General features: G+C 35.6%; 1 long non-coding RNA gene across 2 annotated transcripts in view; it reads right to left on the reverse strand.

Annotated features, from left to right (window-relative positions):
• LOC135415960 (uncharacterized) overlaps positions 1-19120 on the reverse strand; it is a 38546-nt gene extending 19426 nt beyond the window's left edge. For both annotated transcript variants that reach the window (XR_010431367.1, XR_010431366.1), the window contains exon 1: positions 10804-19120. This is a non-coding gene — a long non-coding RNA (uncharacterized LOC135415960). The remainder of the gene's footprint in view (positions 1-10803) is intronic.
• Positions 19121-19667: the final 547 nt, after the last annotated feature.

Here is a 19667-nt window from a genome sequence, read left to right on the forward strand (position 1 = left end):
CTGGACTAGAAGCCCAACAACATGATATAGCAAGTTAGTTAAATAACGCTGCTACTGCTTTACCTGAAACCATGGGCAGACGTATGAATCTGTGAACAAAGAACAGTGGAAAAATGCACGAATCTAGAATTTTGTCCTTGATCATGACAGCCATGACAGCCACAGGATAAACACATTATTGCCCAGCGAAACATAAGTTAATGACTTTTTTTTTTGCCTGCAGGGAGAAAAATCTATCAGTCAAAGTTCACCATGATGTATGTGTACACATTACACTTCATATTTCCACATGTTCCCTTTTAAGTCTTTTCTTGCAAAACCTTACATAAATCCTTTTTTGTTTGCATTGTGGTCTGAGTTTTGAAGGTTTTGCACATATTCGACCAGTGTGTGCAAATGCAACAAGGTAATTCATATCTACACTGGATAATAAAACATACATTTTCCTTTGAACTATTTGGTAGATATTTGGGTTCAAGAAAAAATATAGTTATGATAGCATGGTCCTTCTAAGGACAGATTATCTTCTGCATAACTAATTAGTCTAGGTCTAGCTTTGTGCTATGGTATCACCATACTTTCTTTGCTACGGCTTAATAGTTTTCTTTAGCATTATATGTTACTTTGAGATGAAGGACAAGAATTGCTACACAGTGTAAATACAACTTATGTGGTAGGTGTTTTGTATGAGGGCACACATTATCCCTAGCCTTTCTTTTGTTTACAATATGTCTATAGAAACCCTTCCTATTGTCATTGATATACCTGGCTAGACTCTAACTGGGCCTTGGCTTCCCTAACTTTATCCCTAGGTTCCTGTACAATTTCCCTGTATTCTTCCCAATCTACCTGTTCTCATTTCTACCTTCTGAAAGCTTTTTTTTTGGCTCTGAGTTTTCTCATCAGCTTCTTATCCATCCATGGAAGCCTCCTGGCATTTTTGCCCAGTTTCCTCCTAAGGTTGGAGGAGGTGATCCTTGAATATCAGACAGCATCCAGGGTCCCTCTTTTCTCCAGATCTTTATCCCATGGGACTCTACCAGGACCTCCTGGTCCTTGAGGAGGCCAAAGTCTGCTCTAGTGAAGTCCAGGGCAGTGAGCTTGCTATGAGTCCTTCTCACTGCCCTGAGGATCTAGGATTCCACCCTTTTGTGGTCACAGCTGCCAAGGCTGCCTTGGAGCACTACATTCCCCATCAGCTCCTCCCTGATGGTGAGCACAAGGTCCACCATGGCACCACTCCTTGTTGGTTTCTCAATCCCTTGTGTGAGGAAGGTATTGTTGACACATTTGAGGAACCTCCAGGATTGCTTGTGCCTTGATGTTTTCTCCTTCCAACAGATGTCAGGGTGGTTGAAATCCGCCATGAGTACCAGGGCTTGTGAATGTGAAGCTGCTCCTATCTGACTGTAGAGGGCTTCATCCATACCATTTCCTTGATTGGGCATCCTGTAGCAGATCCCCATTATAACATCTCCTGTCCCTAAACTCCCTTGGATCTTAACCCACAAGCTCTCAACTGGTTCCTCATCCTTCACCAGGCAGAGTTCCATACACTCCAGGCAGTCATTGGTATGGAGGGCTACATGCCCTTGTCATCTCCCTAACCTGTCTTTCGTAAAAAGCCTAAAACCTTCCATTCGAATGCTCGTCATAGAAGCCATCCCACCACATCTCTGCGATTCCACGGATATTACATCTATGCAGGCGTGTGTATGTTTCTATTTCCTTTTGTTTGTTCCCTATACTATGTGCATTTGTGTATAGGCATCCGAGTCAGGCTCTGGATAAAGCTGACTTGCTGACTGGAGTATCTGAAATGCCTTTGCACTCTTCCAGGCATCCATTACAGGTATTGGCATCTGACTGGCAGGATTGGCTTGGATAGGTGGCCTCCTCTCAACAAATCTAGTTTGAAGCCCCCTTTACCAGCCTGACAAGTCCCCAACCAAAGATATTTTTTCCCCCCTTTGTCAGATGAACCCCATCAGGCCCCAGCAGATCAGGTTTGGCAAAATGAGTCCAACAGTCTGTGTAACCAAAACCTTGACTATGGCACCATTGTTCTAACTAGTTGTTAACCTGCCGGATTTGTTTGGCCATGTTGGATGCCTTTCATTTGACCCAAAGGATTGACAAAAAAGTACTGGAGCTCCGGAGCCCTTTACCACCTCTCCTAGGTCTCTGTAGTCCCTCTTAATGATTCCCATGCTGCTGTCTATACCACCAGCTCCCACATGTCTCAGTCAGTTAAGATTTAACTTTGTTGCATGTAAACTCTGTTAAAGTATATATATAATATATTAATTATAGTGTTAGCATACTGGTAGTTTTAACCTGGAGGTCATGAAGAAGCTAACAGTGATAGAACTGCCTTCTTCCCCATCTCCTTTCTCCTGCATAGATTGTTCATATTGCAGTAGATCTATTCATAGCTTAAACTTTAGATTAAGGAAAAAAAAGGCAAGATTCAAGATGCCCTCTCTGGTATATATTTTCTTGCAAAAAACACCCACCCTAATTCTACTGTTGGAAGAATTATGGCACAATGCTAGGAAGGATATGCAGCATATCTGGCCTAAAAGGAAACATAAAAAAGAAATTTACCGCAGTTACCTATTTCTTCCTGTTCAGTGATTATCTCAATGCAATCTAATGCTCAGAGTTTGTACCCTGAAATAAAACATCTCCAAAGAATCACAGTTTGGGGATTTTTTTACAAAATATAGGGTAAATTACTTGATTCTTAGGATTATGACATAGCGTTCACACAAACTGAGAAACTGCTCTTACAAGTCTCTTGTGGCAATTTCAGGCAAATTGAAATTCTAATTCACAGATCAAACATCAGTGTGACATCTTTCCCTTGCATATCTGGTAATTTCTTTTTGGAAAAAGAGGATCTTTCCCTCGTCATATACAAATCTCCTTTCCTATATGGCTTTCCTTTCCATATTCCTTATCTTTAACATTATCGTGTCATCAAAGGATTGAATTCTTCACTTTGTACTACTTTAGTTAATTCTGTATTTCTAATACCACATAAATTCAACATGTACACAAGTGAAATACATCAGTCCTTTTTCATATACATGAGGCAGTTACATCTAATTGTCATGACTTACATGTTATGTTCATGTTACCCAATTATTGATACAATAAATTTAGACTATAATTTGTTTTTTTTTACCTTAAACATACTTTATATCTTTTTATTTTGGATATTGTCAGTAAAATATTAATAAATATACAAATTACATTCAAATACATTGTAAATGAACAAGGCACTTAATATTAATAGAATGTTAGCAATATTCCATTTCAGTATTCTCTTAGATCTTCCTATTTGTGGTTTTCAAATTAACTGTAATTACTGAAAATTTAGAACAACAAATAAACTCTTTTATCATGACCGATAGTTTTGTTTTATAAAATACAAGGTATGTTTTTCTGATTTGAGCAAAGATTACTATTGTTAGTCATATGAAAAATTGCATAAAAGGTAATTTTGAATTCTTTAGAAGATAGCATGCTCAAATATTTTTGTGGCTAACTTTGTCCAACTTAGAGTGCCTTAAGTATTATGAAATTCTAGAAGTTCTAAGAAGTAAATTTTTCAATTTTAAAATTAATGGGTCGTCAACTTTTCTTTGAACATCTAAGCTATTCTATTCCAGTAAGGGGGGGAGCTTATCTATAATTCAGTTTTCATCAAGCATGGGTGAGATCACTGTGCAACCCTAAGGGCCTAAATCAATATTTTAAGAATCAACTAATTTAGGACTATGAGGAAAAAAAAAAACAAACCAAACAAAAAAACCCCAATACATCTAAATAACTACTGCAGGACTGTGGAATGTTTATGATTAAATGGGCATTCTAGAAAATTGTAAGGTGGTTTTGTCAACAGTTCCAATGCATACACAGATAGCATTATAATTGCAAAGGAGATTTGTAACAGTGCAATGGCTATTGCTGCATCACTTCAGGGACTTTGCAAGCTGCACATCTGAAAGGTCATGGGAAGATTTTGCAGTAATCCAGTTTTCAAAAGAAATAATTTAAAATGCGGAGCACCTATTAAAATATGTTTAAAAAAGAATGTTGCTAAACCTTTCAAATATATCTTGATTACAAGAATGTGTTTGTCTTTAACTAACAGCATGCTTGGTAACATTGCCATTGTAATACAGATTTAAACCAAAGGGTTGGAATTCTGCATGTAAAGAAAAGGTAAACAGTTAATTGTATTTTACATAAGTTTTACAAATGGATTCAGATAATGTTTACTGCTAATATGTGAATTTATTGAGTTGGAATAAAAGTAATTTTAGAGACTGACAGACAGGCATATTTTAAATAAAGAAGAATCCTTGCACTATTTTAATTATCAGTTATGTCCAGCTTCAAGAGGAAGTGTATTCTTTTCATTACAAACCTTTCTATTAAGACTTCACAGTTTTGTTTTATTCCCTCCATCAAGAGAAAATGGTGAGATGATAAGACACAAGGTAATGTTTATAGAACTAGCAAACCCTGACCCCAAATAAAAATCATTTGACTTAAAACTTCTGGACTGGACTCTAAAAAAGTAAAATAAAGTAATAAAGTGGCAGTGATTTATTCTATTTGAGTAAATTATGGATACTAATATTTTCAAATAGGAAGAAGAGGCTGACATGTCTTCCAAAGAGCAACATAAATAACAGCAAAAAATATATAAAAAAATGGAGATATTAATACAGTGTAGCATACTTAAAAGGATGCATCCTTAACACTAAACTGAAACAGAAAGACCTCTGAGAAACAGCAGTGTCAGGGGCCATGATGAGTGACCTGTCTAATGCAGGAGATTTCTGCTGTAATCTGTAATCCTAGGCAGCTGGCTGTTCCTCTACAGTAACTTTCTTTACAGAGGAAAAATACTCATGAGAGTAAAGGGCAGTGCTGGATTTTTTAAGGAGAAGCTCTATGAAAGAGGGAATGATTTCTTCAAAAAAAGGCAGACCCTGTTCTGAATCAACAACTCTCACTCTTTCCCTGATAAGCAGAGTTATTTTCTAAGGCCTCTTGAGACATAGATCATTTACATCTGTAAACTAGTCTTCCACAGATAATCCAAGTCACACCATGGCCAGCATCCTCATCCTTGCCCTTTTCCTTCTGCAGCAAGAAGAAATTTATCTTCAATGAGAAAATTAATTAATGGAATTATGAGGATATGGACTTAACAGTACCCTGCATTAGACAAGTTCAGGAAGTGTAGGCTGGATGAGCAGACTGAGGTGGATTGAGAACTGGCTGAACGGCAGACCCCAGAGGGCTGTGACTGATAGCACAGAGTCTCGTTAGAGGCTAGTAACTAGTAGAGTCCCACAGGAGTCAATACAGAGGCCAGTACTACTGAAATTGTTCACAAAAGACTTGGATGAATGGGTAGAGTGCCTCCTCAGCAAGTTTCGTTATGATACAAAACTGGGAGAAGAGGTTGATACTTCGGAGTGCTGTGCAGTCCTTCAGAAGGAATTCAATATTAAGACTGCAGGATTTCTTTTTTTTTTCCCCGTAATTATTTTATTTTATTTTCATGGAAAGAGTAATGAAAAAGAGTGTCAATAACATTAAATAGTAAGATATAAGGAGAAAATATATAGCTGATATACACTTTCAGAGAAGACAAGATGCTTTACTATGTGACCTGAAGAGAGTTCAAGAAGATGCATGAGCCTTCAGGAAAAGATAAAAGCATAAAATAGGTAAGATGATTTACAACTTTTCTGAGCTAGCATTTGGTCTCTCACAAGCCAAATGGAAATAAGTAGTCTTAGTAAATTTAGATTAATACAGCTAAGTTTATGTATCTTTGTTATCCTTTTAATAAAATACATAAATTACACAACGCAAGTTTACTTTACTTTTCAACATGCATCAAAAAAGTATGAGGTCACAGATCACCTCAAGATCCCCCTCAGGATTTGAAACTGTTCAGTTCAGTGTACACCTCCTGGAAGATAAAGGCCGTCGACTACATTACTAAAATAATCTTGTACCAGAATAAGAAGCTGCAGATTACACAGATAGATTACCTGTAGGTAATCTAGGTGTGTAATCCCTTAAAGATACCTCTAGAGTTAATTACTTTTAGCGGTATGTAATGAGATATAAAAAGTTAATCACTGAAGGGGTAGTAATACTAGCATGTCAGTAAGACAAGAGAGTTTACTGATTTTTTTGTTGCTCTTCACCTTTTCTCCAAGCAAGGAAGCTATTTTCCACTCAATTACAAGAGTATTGTGACAGTTTATGACAACTGGACGTTCCTACTCAGAGAAACTTAATTCATAAAGACAGTAATCTATGAGAGCAGTAAAAGCAGTATTACTAACCTAATTCTGCAAAAGTAATTCAGGCTGAGTTTCATAAAAGTTGACCTAATATTTTAAAAGGATAGAATCATAGGACTGTTTGGGTTGAAGGCACCTTAAAGATCATTTATGTCTAATCCCCCTGCCATGGGCAGCGACACCTTCTACCAGAACAGATTGCTCAAAGCTCCACCCAACCTGTCATGTCAAGATTTTAGAAATTAGTCCCAAATGAGCAAGAATTGCACCTGACACTCTAAACAAATTAAAATGTCAACCCTATTCACTGATACACAAGTTGTTTGAATATATTTAAAGAATAGACTGCATGGGAATTTATTCTTAGCAGCCAATTTATAGACACGAAGAAGTTAATGGTCTCGCTTTCTCACCACTTCAAAAGGTTTAAGCTACCATTTCTGATGCTTTTAAAAGACTGAGAAGCAAATTTGTCTAGATTTTTAAAAAGTTATATTTTTCTGCAACTTGCTATTAATCAAATTTCTGTTTTAAAAAGCTACACTTCTTCTCCGAATAAAAGGAACAGATATATGTGAAGTCACTTGATCAGCTTGTGGTATTGTTTCTTCTTTCACAAGTTTTCTAAATTTTTCTGGTTTGAGGAGGACTGATGTCTTCAGTCTTTGAGAAGGTAAGGTGAATACCTAAGGATTAGCTGATGTAGATTGCAGGGATTAAGGCAAAAATGAAATTATGTGTTGTATAAGGCAAAGCTAAACTTTATGAGCTCAGAAATACTAAGATTTTATTGTCGATATAATTCACACACCTCCTTTCAATAGATATACAGAGACAAACTGGAGATATCTGTCAAATAATGCCCAAATCTTCTGAAAAGTCCTTCTTGCTATGCAGGCTTTTGAACCTCATTGTTTAAAATGTAGTCATGCTTCAAAAATCCAAGTGGTTAATGTACTTGAGAAACCAGATTTTGAAAGAGATCATAGGACTATGATCAACATTAAACCTTGTACCGCTTTTTGAAGAAGGCAAATAGAAAAACATGAACATTTCTTACAAGACATGGAGATGAATTGGAGGATTTAGCCATGCATTTCAGAAAATAAATGTTCTGACACTCATAATACATTTCCAAAATGCCATTCTGTTTCAAGAACTTTGAACATGTCACCAGTCAGCTAAGTGCTGCTTTGGTGTCAGGAGGCTTAGTTTAGGTACTATTACTGCTGGATTAATATATTTCTTGTGAAGATTGAAGCCTATGTCGGACAAGATTCAAGTCAGCTTACTAGAATATGTTGTACTCCACTTTTGTGTCAGAGGAGCCAAGGAGATCATCCTAACATAGATGCAAGGGTTGTCAGGTAAAGATATTTCAGGAAAACTGTTCTAAAGATTAAGAGACATGCAAAACTCATTTTAAGGTAAAAATAAAATAGCCTCAGTCCAAATAGCAGTGCTAAAACTTCTAGCAAAAGTACTACTGCTGATATTCTTCAGTTTGGAATAGGGTTTATGCTTTGAAATTTATTTTTCTAAATAAAAAGAAAGGAGATTTTCTACATTTAAGAGTAAAATAAAGTATATTCGATTAATTAAAAAGGGGGTAATTTTAAAATATTCTTGCATTTTTAACAAATTCAAATTTATAAAATTCTCTAATGATTATGATTATGCAAAAAGACACTATTTTTCAGAGAGTTTCTAGGGCAAAAAAAGAGAGGCATTTGTAACATATTTTCAATTTATTTTTTATTAAAAAGAAAGAAACTATCTAAGATATTTCAGAATTATTTTTACTGTTATCTTAGTTTTCCGTTTAGTCCTCTCATAATCAAATGCTGAAAAAAGGTTTTAATCATTAAATATTCTACCAACCACATTTATTCTAGGTATTGAGTATTTGTTTATTCAAATTGTGAAGGTCAAAATATTGCTCAAGAAAGCCAAGATTTTCAATTAGTATTTTCATTTTATTATTTAGGTTATAGGATTTTAATCTCAATTTTAACTTTATTGGGTAATTAAGTGATAGGCCTGTGAAGTTAGAGTACCCTTATCCTGGGTTCTGAAAGCATAAGATTTGCCATAATATTAAGGGCTTTTTTAATTAGTCCTTATTTTCTTATTACACTGTCTTAATTTTGTGCTTTTCAATTAAAATTTAGTTCTTTTTTTAGATCTGCTAAGAGTAATTAAAGAGAATTTCAATATACTATATAGCTTGCTCATCCTGCAAGTCAAGAAGAAAGAATGATTTACTTGACACAATGACAATTCCAGATTTCACTCTGCTAATTTGCAGGTGATGAGTGTCTTTGTGGAACTCACCTTTTTGTCTCAGAGCTGAAATTTAAGAGATGACATCATAAATTGTTCCCTCTGGCTGTACAGGAGGTTGTTCCCTCATCATATCCAGACCTGCACTAAGAGGCAGAGTTCCTGACTGCCATAAGCACTTACTGACAGCACTCAGATCCTAGAGGAAATCAGGGAGCACTTTTCGTCCCCGAAAACTTAAATGGGAAAATGTGAAGTGACATGTGAATGACAAAATGTGCAGTGGTCAGAGCAAAAGATAATGATTAAACTAAATATAAATGGGAAAACAAGATTCAGGATGTTTATAAAGTACTAGAGGCATTAAATGGGTTTAGTTCTGGATACTATTGACAACTGTGCATATAACTAATGTTTCCAGTAAAGAATGAGTGGAATTTTCTTCCAAAAGCATCACTGTTTGCCATAGGATGTAGCCACTTCCCTAAGAAAGATATTACTTTTATATGACTGTGACTAAGAATTGAAAAAAGGCAAAGCTAAGAAGAATTTTTTCCATTAATATATTTTTAAGATTTCCTGAAGGGATTCGTGGATACTTGCACAAGGTCTTTTAAAAGTTACGTCTCTGTTTTACTCTCTGCTGGCACTGTGTATGTTTCTCTCTTCATCTCCAATTTCTCTCAAGTGAGCAGCTATACCAGCGCTGTTTTTTCTTTTATTTAAAGAATGTTCTGGAAAAATACATCTGTCTGTGCAAATATTTGACATGCATAATACACAACACTGAGATTCAACAACATTGTAATTTTTCACTTTATTTCCGTTTTTAGCCCCAAATCAAGCATGCAGGCTCAAAATGAAAACATACATATAAAGAATTTGTGCTCTTGGACATGCCCTGATTTCAACATTTCTTAAAATTAAATTTCTTAAATATCTTAACTGCAGTCTTCCAGAGAGGATGACTGTATGACATACAAAAGAAACAAACAGAAAATTTGAATGTTTGATATGTTTATTTAGGTAATTACTTGAAAGGTTGACAAATACTTGAAAAATGCTGAGATATGTTTTAAACTACACTAAAATAAAATAACAATTTTTAAAAGTATAGGACTTGTTTGTTTGCTGTTTTAGCTTTTATCTTTTTAGACCTACCTACAACAGCCATACTGGAAAAACTTGATGCTCATGTATGAGAGAAGGTGGTCACCACACTTCAGAATTCACTTTTATTTCCCTTTCCTAATTATTTCAGATGCTTTTTATACAAAGAAATACTGACCTTAGCCAAATCAAAAGTCAATTTTAGTAACTTTAGCTTGTTGAATATCTATGTTAAAGAGTGAAGCTGATAAAAAATTGTTCTGTAGACTTCAAAATTAAGGAATTTCACCCTTCTTGTTTTACTTATTTCAATAGGATATAGGAAGACTGCTTCATTATCTGAGCCCCTGGAAGACAGCAGACTTCCCTGTGAGTTGAGTCTGGTCTGCATATTGGGCCCTTCATTCCCCTTAAAAGGGAGTCACCTATTACAACTACCCTTCTGTTCCTCTTAACAGAGGAGGTCTTCATGTGAGGTACAGGTTGTGTTGTTTTAGAAGATCCCACTATCCCAGAAGGACCTTAGCCCATCTCATCAGTTGTCTGGCCTTTTAGTTCCACAGCCTCATAGCTTTTGCGGAAGGCACCACTCCTACCTGTCAAATTTTGAGGAGTAGGAACCTTCCTCCTGGCACGTGCGGTGATCCACTTCCAGCTTTCATCTTTAACAGACCCTTGACTAACATTCCTTTGACTAATTACACTGTAGAGTTCACCTGCTTCTCCACTACAATGGAGGTTCAAGACTTCCAAGAGTCTTGAGGCTGTAGCGTCTTCTTCCTGAAGCTCCTTCACATGGCAACACAGCTCTTCAACCATGGTACACCCTCTGCAAAATAAATGTTTGTCCCAGCCTCACAAGAGGCATCAGGCACTCCTGGCAACCTGTGACCTGGAGAGCTGCATCTGCCATCAACAGATCTGGCTGGCTGGAGGCCTCTGACATGGCTGGTTCAGTGACTCCACCAGATACAGGGGATCAAGTTGTATGGTGTGTCAACATCATAAATGAGGAAGCTTAAACTAAAAAGACTCGTGCTGAAAGGATCTCATTACTCTACCTTACCTGCTTTCTGAGTCTGTTTGTTGCCTCTATTGGCTGCTCCCAGATGGTCAGAGAGGAGACCTTCCTGCTTGTCCTGCTGTGCAAATGTCCTCACTGACGTGCCACACCTCTGTTCCACACCCTCTCTGGAGCCGTTTAACTCTGCCCTGATTGCTCTTGGCATCGTTCTCTGCTCACCTGTTTGCCTGCCGAGGGCTTCTGACTCCCCAAAAGGCAGCGCTTAGGTGTTCATGGCCACAGGAACCCCCAAACAGCCAAATCTCACCCTAAAACCCTCTTTTAAGTCACCTCTGGTGCTACCTTACTGATAGAGAGATACAACAAAATATATAATACTTTTCTTTGTAAGGGGCTCCAATAATCCTCTACTGGACAGGAAGAAGACTGACAGCCTCCTCATCATCCTGTGATATGATATTCAGATGATGATGTGTCCTCTGCAACTTAAAAATCACAAAATCTCACACTTTCATACCCTCTTTCTTATATCTTTTAAAAAGGACAAATCTCTTGCTTACCATCTAAAATTTCCACTCTTTAGCTTTTATTTGATGCTCTACTGCAGCTGGAACATCAATTTCCACTAAAACCTCCTTGCATCACAGGCCGCCACAGCAGGGAGTATCTTCAGGTATTTCTAAGCATATTGGAACCTTTGTTAAAAGGTCTTCATTCTATCTTTCTATGGCAGTCTTTAGACATTTGCTTTTGTTGTCACAGATAATTATTTTTGTACACATAAACGGCACTCTGTGTTTCGCTGTTGTGTATAGATGGAATTTGATCTACACACTAACCTGTGAATGGGTGAAGAATGCATAGATCAAGCAAGATGAGCTTATTTAGTGAAAAGTATTGTTATTTTAGGATTGTTTAGTGCTGTGTTGTGTTTATCATGACACTCGTGACTTGTTTTGTAAGTGATTTCTTTTTCTCTACAACAGCTGCAAAAAAAGTAAGTAAATTACTATTTAATTTTTATCCAATCTTACTAAAAGATGTGAAGAAAATCTGAAAAAAATTCATGGAAGAAGGAAGCACATAGTAATTTTGTTAAAGAGTAATTTATGGACAAATCTCTGCAATGAAACCTTGTATTATAAAGTGGAATGCTTAATATTCTGCATATTTATCTTTAAGACGTTGAATTCTCAGAAGTAAAATCAGAATATTTTGATTAATCACATATTGTAGCAAGAAGAAAATGCCAAATCCAACCTCAACATTTTCATGAGGCAGAATGCACAAAACACACTGAATAAATTCTCCAAATATAGGATTCTCAAAGTTTTTGGTCTGGGCTCTGAATGAACATTTTGTTTTCTTTGTCAGTGATTCAGAATATCTGCAGCTACTCTTCAGTGTCTAGGAAAATGTCATGCCAACTGGGGTCAAGTTTCATTTTAAAAATTGAAAGCATGAAATAAGCACTAGGAAGACAATTGTACATTTGTTTTCCAAAGTAAAAAAGCATCTTCGATCTACTTTGCTTTTGAAAATTGGCTGAGGAACATATTCCAGAGGCCCAGTAGCTCATAACATTATTCCATGTTCTACTCTGTATGAGTAATTAGACTGCTGCATATTTGCATAAGCATGATGCTTCATGATTAATGTATAAGTCACAGCATGGAGCCCTGAACAAATTCATCCACAGATCCTTCTCGCCATGTCTACTGCAAATAACCAGTGTGCCTGAACTGCAGTCTATCATACCTGTAGATATGGCAATGTATAATATACAAAACTTTTAAACTTCATTATGAAGTTGTACCGAGCTGTAAATCTTTTTTATCTAGAAATGTTATTAACAATAAAATGTTTGCTCCTATAAAGCCACTGGCGTTTTTACTTCCTGTGATTTATACCGGATTTGTTGGTGTTTTTTTCCCGTGGTAAAATTAAGTATGAAGTCTATAGCTTTAGTCTTAAAATTGAACTAGATCAAAAAAACTTTGTTAAATTAATAACCTAATAATTACTTTTGCACTATTACTCCTGGGGTAATGTTAACCTAGAGCAAACAAGAACTTGCTGTTCTAAAAAGAGCAGCATGTTAATAATTCAATAACACATCAATTCGCTTGCAAATTAAATAGGAAAACTACTGAAAATGTTAACAGAGGTCTGATGAATAAAAGCCAGAGAATGCCACAGTAAAGGTGCTGGGAAAACATTAGTCTAACCTTTTGTGGTTAAGCAGTGGAGAGACTACAAGCTGATACATGTTCTTTTTACTGCAATTCATTGCATTAACATGATGACTGAGATCTTAAGAGATCTTCCACTCAAGCTTAATTTGTTTCCAAAAGAAAGCAAAAAAATCCACTATTGTTATTTAAAGACTTTTTCCTAATGCCACAAAGAGCATACACTGATTGTGATTTATTTTCATCATTAACATTACAATTACCTTGGCCTAGCACAGAAGGCTATCAAATGTGGTACTATTGGCAGCATCTCAAAGCCAGGCATAGACTCAATCATATTTTGTGTAACTGGGAAAAGACAGAAACAAAATCATTTGAAGTGCCAGGGAGTGAAAGCTCCATGAGCTACATTCATTTTCACTGAAATTCAAAATTTTAGAAGAAAAAATATTCAAAGGCTTGAGGATTGGTTTGGGTTTGTTTTTGGTTTTTAATTTTTGTTTTTGTATAGCATCTAACATCTAAATAACCATCTCACTGCTGAGCAGTCATTGGTGTCAATGATTCAAATCAGTGGGATTCAAAATAGTTTTGAACATTATTTGCCTGCATTTTCATACCAAGAATAAAACCATGGACATTTTAAATATTCTACTTAAAGAGAATTAATGTTAAAATACACTAAACATTATGTTCACATTATTCTGAATTTAATATAAATATACAGCATTGCATATATGTATAATCTTTTCTACAAAAATAAGCTTATGCTGTGAACTAAACACAGTGCACCATGAACAAGGAACTTACACCTTAATCAGATGAGTGCTGGTCAAAGCAATATATTTTTGGAAGAGATGTATGTGATATGCACAAAACAAGCAGAGGCCAAATTGTTCAGCCCTAGAGGACACTATTCCCCACCCTAAGTAATAAAGCCAACACGAAACACTTCTATTTCTTAAGCAACCTAAAGGATCACCCACAGTGTGGGACTCCAGTATGTCAGAACTGTCCAAGGGTAGGTTTCATCCTTTCTAACTTTGCAGTGTAAACTGTTTATGTAGGCTTCTTCAGTGACAAAGTGCTGTCTCCAAATGGAAAGTCACCACATTTACACTACATTTTCTGACAGATCCTCTCTCTAGACAGATACTTAGTCCACCAAAGAAAGCTGAAATTACAGTAAACCTGTATGCACTATCCCACTGGCAGTTCCTGAAAAACCACTCCTCCTCTGATCAAACTTCCTGTTCTCTATATGTAATAAAAAAGTTCAACATGGCAGAAACATTTTTCCAAAAGCTAGTATATTTGTATTTGCAAGTGAGGGAATTTTCCTTTCTGACAATTTTCTCTTTTCCCTTTGAAATTGGTATCTTTATATGAGTCGAGTGCACTCATTGAAATAATCAAAGTAAAGCAGTGTGGAGAAATTAAATTGAAGTACATGATACTATTGCTTTAGGGCTTAAAAATATTCAAAGTAGGTCTGTAGTAGCTCCTATGAGATCATTCCCTCACTCTTGTCTCTCTCTTTATACCAGTTTTATGGGGTTAAATCCACTTCATCAATGGCACACAGGCTTTCTGCATTGTCCTCTTAAGAGGAATTCTTTTTGTAGTAAACATTATCTGAAGAATCTATAGATAACATATGAAAATTTTATTTTTTAAAATATTTTTATAAAAAAAGACATAAAATCACATGACAAGGGTTACATTATAACACATTTTTGGATTACAATAAAATAGATTTTTCTTTGAGAATATTGACATCGTGAAAGCATTGATTGAATGTATTTATTTTCTTAATTTAGGAAAATGTCTTTTATAACAGCAACAGAAGAGGCAGCCCACATTCTTCTGGTCTGAATTTTCCAACCAAATTTCCAGAACGAAAATGTGACATAAATGGCAAAACTGGTAGGATTGTGTCATCATGCAAATGGAAGACATTAACATGAAATTACCTATGTATTATGTTTTAGATATTATGTGTTATATTTTAGATATCATATATCTACTGAAAGCTCTTTGCTTCAATATCTACATGAAATTAAAATTAAAATTATACCATTTTAAGGGTGATTTGAGAGATTTCATATTTTTAATAAATTTCTAAGAAAGTAGTCAAGAAGTTCAATCCTAACAGCATGCCCAAAAGCCATACTTTTGTAAGATCTCTGAAAGGAAAATCTAGCAAATCATTTTAACCCCATTTTTGAGGAATTCTTTTTTCTCAAAACCACATATAGGATGCACAGTCAAAAATTTATGGTACATTCAAAGGAATTATTACTATTATTATTAATAATAATTAAATAAAATATTATATAATTTAAAAATATTTTTATACATCTCAACCAATATAAATATATTCAGTACCTATTTGAGGCTTTAATATGGAAAACATAAACATTTGATAAATGTTCCAGGTTGTATTTGTGTAGAAAGGCATGATTTGTTCACAGTATACCCAAAATTGTTTCAGAAGCAAAACATCTTACCATTTTCATGTTATTACATACAAAAAAACCCCCCCAAAATAAAACACCAAAAGAACCAAACAACAACAAAAAAACCCCAATCAACCAAACAAAAAAATTCTTCTCCCAAAACATTGAATAGAAGTTGAATTGTGAGTTGTTTGTCTGTGCACTTATTCTTCTAATTTCACTAATATTCTAGCCAAAAATGCTTAGAACTGCTAGTATCTTTTCAGAATTGTGTCCACTTGTGACCCTATATGTAAGAAAAAGGAGCAAAGAAACCGAAGGCCCCTGTATTAGATATACGTTCTTACATGATTTTAAAATTATTCTCTCAGTAAAAAAAATTGTCTTTGTACCCTAGATGTCAGGATAATAGAAGATTCAATTATTTTGACTTTGAAAACTTAGGTAATTTGTAGTTTTTCATGTCACAGGGGTCTGCTGCTGGCTTACCTCTGGTTCTTGGTCCCTTCTCTCACTGCCACAATTAGAAGTTTTCTGTTAACGCTTGGCCAGCTGTGCAGTCAAAGTCTACAAATCTCTTACATGTATTAGCTTCATCAGTTTAGCACGACGTTGGGAGTATCATCCATACATCAGTCACTCTGTTGCATGCTATGTAATATGATATGCTGTAATATGATATGGGTAAATAAAATGTTTTTCTGTGGACAAAGGAGGTGAGGACTGTTCAAAAGTCTGACTCTTGGGAATTAGTCAGGCTCATAGAGTCACTGAGTTCAGCCAAATACTCACAGTTCACCACCACGATGTGGTGCAATAGCTTCCTTAACCTCATCATCTCTCTAAATACCATTTGAAGGCATTCAGTACTTCTTAGTTAAAAAACCTGTCAGGGAATGGTTTTAGTTAATAAGTTCCTAAAAAAAACAAACAACCAAAACTAAAAAATCACCAGTGTTTGAAATACCCCGTTTATTTCCCAAGTAATTTAATTCAGGCATTGACATCTAGTTAGAGAGTTTTTCCTAATGTTTCCCATACTTCTCCCACGTGAGGTAATTGGTGCTAAAGTGGGTGACTGTTTCTCACAGTGGTTAAAGGAAATAAGTCAAAGAAAGAGTTGATTTCATCTACAACAAATAGACGTTCTGTACAGAACTAGTTTTTGGCACTAGCTGGGGACCGTCATGTCTTAAAATTACATTTGGACAACGCTATAGAGTCACAGTTACTGTAGTTCTCTATTGTTGGAAGCCAGATGCCCTCACTCAAATGAAATTCAAGTAGGTATTTTCTTCATGTATCCTTTTCTTCTTGGATAGCATGATATACTGGGTCAGCATGCTTGCAGTCTCTTGGGCATGGTCATGAGTCATTAGAGATGTCAAACAACTGCAATCCATCTATTTTAATGGCAAAATGTTGCCATGAATGAGAAGGTTTAGGTCATGATTTTTATTATTTTTCAAATTTTTTACTCTCTCTAATAGATAAACCTAAGGAAAATGAAACTATTATATGTAATCCACAAATAGTTCAACTCTGTTCTCTATGATTCTATTTAATGTAATATCACTGCACTCATTCACACATGCACATTTTATGTTTCTGAGACAGAAATGTCAAGCACTTCCAAGAAAAAAAAAAAATGGTGATCTGCATTGTCTTATGCACATGTCTGATACTCCAGAATAAAATTTTTCCTTAAAAGCAGAAATATTCTGGTGATCTTTTGGCCTTCTGTCTTCTTTTCAGAACATTGTGTAAGCCAGTGAGAAATAAAATGCTCTCCTAGAATATGAAGGAAACAGAAATATCAGTAAAAAAAGATAATGCAAGAAAGGGTTTTTTAGAGGGTTGCTATATTTTATGAAAGTGAAGTTCCTATGAACTCTTGGTTATCTTTTTCTTTCTCTCATCTCAATGAAGAACCACCCCTCCTCCACCATGAAACCTCACAAAACTGAGTGGGGTTGGGGGGGTAGATTATGCAAACTGCTTTAAGTAAAGGTTTAAGTAAAGGCTGTCTACGGTTCTTTCCTATAGTATCTTTTGAGTCTAACATGAGTCAAAAGCAACAATTGTTTCTCACAATTTCCCACAATTCCTTTGCTTTTCCAGATGTTTCCAAAAGACATAGATATATGTTATATCTGTCACTATAAAATTAACAATGTATATCTCAGTTTTCTTTGTGGGAAAGATTCTGGTTACACGTGTAGAAATCAAGCCAACTTTTTTTCTGTTATTTTATTATATATTTAATATTCAACATCAATATTTTCAGAACAGAACATCATGTTAATTTAGTGATGTATGAACTCTTTCCTACATGACTTTCTGATTGATAGTCTCAGAGAAAGGTGTCTTTTGAATACATACGGGATTTATTTCAGGGGCAAATGAAATTTCTTTTCCATCTGAATGTACCTGTTGTCAGCAGTCAGGATTTCACAAAAAGAGAGAATCCCAAAGACAGTTTAAACCAGATCGCAGACAGGTCTGAAAGTGCAGTTCTAATACCTGAAAAATCTCCCAATAAGACTTCAAAATGAGAAGAAATGTGGTCACAGATTTTGATTGCTAAGGCAGACTGCTATTCATGGAACAAATTGTATTACTTTACAAACACTGCTTTCATGCCTACAAAGATTCAACTGCCTAATAACTAAATAATTAGCAATATAATACCAAAACACCTAAACGCAGACTCGGGGAAAGGGGTACATCCTCCTCACCTACTGACAGCAGAGAAGATTTCCATGTATGGCCATATCTCATGATATCCAGAACAACAAGGGCTGCGAGGCAGCTTGATGCTGAGATTTTTGGGGCCAAAACTCTCAAGGAAAGTGTCCAGTTATGAAGAAAAAACATGCTTTGACATCCTTCCCAAAAGGTTCAGTCTTTTAAAAGGACCACACAGGAATGAAAACAATAAATAAAACTATGTTCTTATTTGTATCCCTTTATACCCTTAAATTCAAATTAACCTATGAGTACCACAGAGTCAACTGAAGAGTATTAAGGAGCGAAATTACTAAAACAAGCATTTAGTGTGAATATGATCATCCTCTGCCTTATACCATTAAATTATCAGAGGCCTAGGAAGTCTCTGCTTGTTTCTGTTGATGTGTGACTGACAGTTTTCAGTGATAAAACATGGACACAATTACCCTTTTTTTGTAAAAGCAAAGTCTGAGGATTTTTTAAGATGGTAGTAAACCTTTTTAAAACCTCTGAGTCCTTGGTCACATCTTACCTTTTCATGTTGTCTTGGCACTACAATGGATTCTTCTTTGTGCACTCTACTTAAACTTAACAAACTTTTCATGGGAAAGGAATGCAAAAACAGATTAATAACAGTTTAAAACAGAAGAGATTTTTGGGGGAAGACAAAACTCCTAAGGAAACTTCCTTGTCTGACCATCCAGGAGCCACTCTGCCAGTCACACTTGCACCACCTGAGAGAAGACCAAGGCCCCATTTCGGCTACATACCCCACACTCACATAATCAGACCAGGTTTTCTTACCTGCTCGACCCCAGGTTTCCCACAGCAGTCTCAGATGTCCCGATCCTTAAAATAGCTTAATCTTGGTGCAATAAGTAAATAACAAAATAACAGTTCAAGCTGGTGCCTCTAAGGAGGAACCCCAAACAAAGCAAACCCTGGGTTTTTATACACTCAGAGTCTAAGCACGAAAGTCTGCTGCTTTTTTTTTTTTTAAAGAGCATATACATATTAATGATAGACCTGACATAAGAGTGTGCAATTTAATTAAAAATGAAAGGATTGCATCAGGTTTCCTTGGGTATGAATCACCAAAGAATTAAAATATGTACATTCTGCTGCTGAAAACTAAAGTTTCTTTGAGTCAAACAGAGCACTAATACAAGTGAAAAAACTTGCATTACCTTATGTATTTGAATGAATGTTAAGATTTAATGATGCAAATGTTAAGTGTAAAATCATGTGTGGTAAAAGACTGTTGTGTCAGTGTATTGAAATGATCATTTTTTTATAGGACATCAACAATTAGTGCTTTCAAGCCTTCAAAGTCCTATAATATTCTTGTTATACTTAAAGGGATCATCTGAAACTGATAGACTGCTGGCCCTTAAAAAGGCGAAGTGTTTCATATGAAAAATAACTGCCCCTGAAACTTTAGTAGAACGCATATTTTAAAATTATGAGTAAATGAGGTGATAGTGCAACCCGAGAATGCAAGGATTACCCACATATTTTATAAACT

This window comes from Pseudopipra pipra, chromosome 6, assembly GCF_036250125.1.
Source record: "Pseudopipra pipra isolate bDixPip1 chromosome 6, bDixPip1.hap1, whole genome shotgun sequence".
In the NCBI taxonomy this organism is placed as follows: domain Eukaryota; kingdom Metazoa; phylum Chordata; class Aves; order Passeriformes; family Pipridae; genus Pseudopipra; species Pseudopipra pipra.